The sequence below is a fragment of the Lynx rufus genome, unplaced genomic scaffold (genome assembly GCF_022079265.1).
Source record: "Lynx rufus isolate CCGP_SWC_20201006 ecotype Redwood Valley unplaced genomic scaffold, mLynRuf1.p SCAF_7, whole genome shotgun sequence".
Taxonomy (NCBI): Eukaryota; Metazoa; Chordata; class Mammalia; order Carnivora; family Felidae; genus Lynx; species Lynx rufus.
Window position 1 is genome coordinate 12,188,043 of NW_025814889.1, and position 5,482 is coordinate 12,193,524.

Below are 5,482 nucleotides of genomic sequence, written 5' to 3' on the forward strand. Positions count from 1 at the left end.
TCAGCATTTTTAATAGAGATGTGTTTCCAAGTAGACAAACTGTCCTAGCCACAGCTACTTTGGTCACCTCTTCCCTGCCCTTGTCTCACATAATCCATACCTTGTGTCCCCCAACCTTCATCCCCCACGCCCTGACACACTTGATTGGGACTGCTTCTACAGCTAACATTATTTAAGGGAGAAGCTGATAATGCTGAAAAATGATCAGATCAGGGCAGTTCTCTGTCGTTGAGAGTCTGTTTCTTGGTTTATCGCTCTCTTTTTTTCCTTTGCTCATTTGTTTTCTTTCTTAAAATCCGCATACAAGTGAAATCGTATGGTATTTGTCTTTCTCCGACCTAATTCGCTTAGCTAGCATTATACTCTCTAGCTCCATCCATGTTGTTGCAAATGGCAAGATTTTATTCTTTTCTATGGTTGAATAACATTCCATTGTGTGTGTGTATGTGTCTCTGTGTGTGTATAAACACACATACGTATAAATATATATACATATATGTGTGTGTATATGTATATATAGGTATATGTATACCTTCTTTATCCACTCATCAATCGATGAATGCTTGGGCTGCTTCCATAATTTGGCCACTGTAAATAATGCTACAATAAACATAGAGGTGCATGTATCCCTTTGAATTAGTGTTTTTGTACTTTTTAGTTAAATACTTTGTACTGCAGTTACTGGATCATAGGACAGGTCCATTTAAAAAAAATTTTTTTTAACGTTTATTTTTGAGAGACAGAGATAGAGCATGAGTGGGGGAAAGGCAGAGACAGAGGGAGACAGAATCTGAAGCAGGCTCCAGGCTCCGAGGTGCCAGGACAGAGCCCGATGCAGGCCTCGAACTCACAGTGAGATCATGACCTGAGCTGAAGTCAGTTGCTCAACTGACTGAGCCATCCAGGTGCCCCAGGACAATTCCATTTTTAACTTTTTGAGGAACCTCCATACTGTCTTCCATAGCGGCTACACCAGTTTGCATTCCTACCAACGGCCCAAGGGGGTTCCTTTTTCCCCACATCCTCGCCAACACTTGCTGTTTCTTGTATTTTTTTATTTTCACCATTCTGAGGTGCTATCTCATTGTAGTTTAAATTTTTTTTTTCAACGTTTATTTATTTTTGGGACAGAGAGAGACAGAGCATGAACGGGGGAGGGGCAGAGAGAGAGGGAGACACAGAATCAGAAACAGGCTCCAGGCTCTGAGCCATCAGCCCAGAGCCTGACGCGGGGCTCGAACTCACGGACCGCGAGATCGTGACCTGGCTGAAGTCGGACGCTTAACCGACTGCGCCACCCAGGCGCCCCTATCTCATTGTAGTTTAATTTGCATTTTCTTGATGAGTGATGTTGAGCATCTTATCATGTGTCTGTTGGACAGCTGGATGTCTTCTTTGGAGAAATGTCTGTTCATTTCTTCTGCCTGTTTTTAAATTGGATTATTCTTTGGGTGTTGAGTTATAGAAGTTCTTCGTATATATGTGTGTGTGTGTGTGTGTGTGTGTGTATACACACATATATATACGTATATATATACGTATACACACACACACACACACACACACACACACACACACATATATATACACATATATATATTATTTTTTTGCTTAATTTTTATTTTTGAGAGAGAAAGAGCACAAGCAGGGGAGGGGCAAAGAGAGAGGGAGACACAGAATCTAAAACAGCCTCCAGGCTCTGGCTGTCAGCACAGAGCCCAATGAGGGGCTTGAACCCACAAAGTGTGAGATCATGACCTGAGCTGAAATTGGGCACTCAACCAACTGAGCCACCCAGGCGCCTCTCTTCATATATTTTGGATACTAGCCCTTTGTCAGAGATGTCACTTGCAAATATTGTCTCTGTAGGTTGCCTTTTAGTTTTGTTGATTATTTCTTTCACTGTGCAGAAGCTTTTTATTTTGATGGAATCCCTATAGTTTATTTTTGCTTTTATTTCCCTTGCCTCAAGACACATATCTAGAAAAATGTTGTTATGGCAAAGGTCAGAGACATTACTGCCCGAGCTGCCTTCTGGGATTTTAATGGTTTCTTGTTTCACATTTAGGTCTTTCATTCATTTTGAGTTTATTTTTGTGTATGGTGTAAGAAATTGGTCCCATTTCATTTTTTTCCCATGTTTTTGTCCAGTTTTCCCAACACCATTCGTTGAAGAGAATGTCTTTTTCTCATTCATATACTTTCCTGCTTTATCAAAGATTAATTGACCATATAATTCTGGGTTTATTCCTGGGTTTTCTGTTCTGTGCCATTGATCTATGTGTCTGTTTTTGTGTCAGTACCACACTGTTTTGATTACTACAGCTTTGTAATATAACTTGAAGTCTGAAATTGTGATGCCTCCAGTTTCGCTTTTCTTTTCCCAAATTGCTTTGGCTACCCGGGGTCTTCTGTGGTTCCATTAAGTTTTATGATTGTGTGTTCTAGTTCTGTGAGAAACGCTGCTGGTATTTGCATGGGGGTTGCAAGGAATCTGGGACTTAAGCTGAGATTTTCACCATCTGACTGCTCTGTTTGGGGGGAGACCTAAACTCAGAACTGGTGGTGAGAGCCCATTTCCAGCATCACTGGGACTCAGGAGAAGCTGGTCTGTGGGGAGAGACGATGAAGCAGCTTCTGGAGGAGACCTAGGTTCCCTGAAGCACTAGGCCCCTGGCTGACTCTCTAGAGGTCACGGACTGGCCCGAGACCCTTATCGTAAAGGTCCCACTGTGCTCACACTGGTTCCTGCAACCAGTTCACTCAACCAAGTGTGCATGCCCAACTCAAGCAGATTTGGGGTATAATGATTTGTTTCTGTAATAGTATCTGCTCTTTTCAGTAGGACCAAAACACCTGCAGACCTCTTTGCTTATTAGCCCGATGAAATACATTGTGGTCTTACTACCAAGAGTAATTTGCAAGCGTTTCTAAAAATTAATTTTCAATTACAGTAATACATGAATACATTCTCTTTATAGAAATTAAACTATTATAGAAATTTCAAGGTCATAAAGTATTGTTAGGGGTTTTTAATTCTCATTTCTTGGTTAGCAATTTTTAAATTGCAGACACATGTATCAGCCCAGAGGCCCATTTGAGCTCAGGACTTAATAGCCCAGAGGGACTCGAGTTCCTTGAAGTCAGAAAGCATGTCCTCATCATCTTTATGTGTTTTACACACAGTATATTCCTGACTCACAAAAAGTGCACAGAGTAGAGGGGCCTGGGTGGTTCAGTCGGTTAAGCATCTGGCTCTTGCTTTGGCTCAGGTCATGGGTTTGAGCCCCACGTCAGGCTCTGTACTGACAGCACAGAGCCTGCTTGGGATTCTCTCTCTCTCTCTCTCTCTCTCTCTCTCTCCCTCTCTCTCTCTCTCTCTCCCCCCCCCCTCTGTCTCCATCCCCCCCCCGCTCGTGTTCTCTCTTTCCCTCTCTCTCCCAATCTCTTTCTCTCTCAAAATAAATAAACTTTAAAAAAAAGTGCACAGAGTATTGATAACTGAATGAATGAGTGAAATCAGGGAATTGGACTACATGATCCATAAGACCCTCTCTTTTATGTTCTTTGTATTCTGATTCTATAAACTGCTCACTTGCCCAAAATTGCTTATCAGCAGATTGCTGGACAGTTTCTGTGCGTGTGGTAGAATCCCTTTACAACACCAACTTCCATAACATGATCAACATCCATATAAAAGATTACTCACCATCTACCTCTGTTACATTTCAAGAAATACAAGTTGAATTGTAGTGTAGCTGAAATTTTACGAAAATGTAGTGAAAAAATTCACTAAAAATGTATAAAAGATCTTTTAATGCATTATTCCAATGATGAGGCAAAGACTCAGCAGCCCAACTACTGGGGTTCAAATCCTGGCTCACCACTTGCTAGCTGTGTGATCTTAGGCAAGTCACTTAACCTCTCTGCGCCTGAGTTGTCTCATGAGTAAAACGAGGATGATGGCGGTGTTTTGCCTGTAGAGTGGTGAGAATTAAAAGCATCCATGCAAGTTAAGTGCACACAGCGGTGCTGGTCATATAGTAAGGCATGATGCAAGTGTTTGCTACTACTGTTACTAAAGGAGAAGTGGAAATTATTCAAACATAATCGACTGCCCAGGCACCCCCATACCTGGTGCACACTGCAGTCTCAGAGGCTGGCTTCTCCAGCAAATGCCTGAAGGGCCAGAAACTCAACCCGGAAAGGCAGGGTGTCCCTACCTTGGGAGAAGGGAAAGACTCAGCAGTTAAATTAATTGCTCACCTTTCCTCCCATGGCAGTGACTCCAGGGAGCCTTTGTGTAAATGCCCTGTGACTACCGACAGGCTCTTTTGTTGTGACAGTGTCACCTGGCATTCACTCCCTCCCCTCTCCTGCCTCACGCCCCTTCCCTCACTCTTGTCTCCTGGGATTTCACTCTCCTGCAAAGAGTTGGGACATCCCGCTTCTGCCTCCAGCCCTGAAGTTTAAGGAAGCAGGGCCAAGAGAGACATTTCCCGTGGCAGATCCTCAAGTTTCACTGAGGAAACGAAACCACAATCCCTGATTTTCTTTGCAACTGTGAGGAAAGGGCATCAGCAAGTATGCTGAGTGTGGTGTGATAGAAAATGCCTGGGCTGGGAATCAGAACTACTCCACTTGCCTGGCTTACCTCTTGCACAAATCAACTAAGTTACTTTTCAGAGAACGTATTACCAGAAAAAGGAGCAACATACATTTGACCTCCCTGGCTTACGTTTATGAGGGTTAATACGCATTAATTACAACTAGCACTTACTGGGCACTTGGTATCGCATCAACAAGCCGGATAGCTTTATTTTGAAAGATGGGTCTCGCATCTGGGGGGCACCTGGGGAGCTCAGTTGGTTAAGTGTCTGACTCTTGATGACTCTTGACTTCAGGTCAGGTCATGATCTTGCAGTTCGTGAGTTCAAGCCCCACATCGGGCCCTGTGCTGACAGCATGGAGCCTGCTTGGGAATCTGTCTCCCTCTCTCTGTCCCCCCCTCCCCACCCCCCTCTTGCTCTCTCTCTCTCTTTCTCTCTCTCTCTCTCTCAAATAAAACTTTAAAAAATTAAAAAAAAAAAAAGATGGGCCTTATCACTTCCAGTTTTCAAATGAACATTGTAAGACCCAGAGAGGTTAAGTAATTGGCCCAAGGTCACACAGCTCATTAGTATCAGAGCCAGGAATTAAATGCAGGTTTATCTGACCTCCAAGCTCATCATCTTTCCACGGTACTCTTCTGCTTGTCCAAGGAACAAAATGCACGGGAAAAGATGTCAAACTCCATAATAATAATGTATGAATAAATGCATAGTGAAAGGTACTCTGGGAGTTGAAGACCCTGCCAACCACATTTATTCTCAGAAAGGCCATGTTCTTTGAGGCATTTTGCTCAGGAAATAAGACACAAAAATCAGGGACTTAGGAAGACAAAAGTTATTTCTATCCTCTTGGCTCCAGCTCCTCCTTTCTC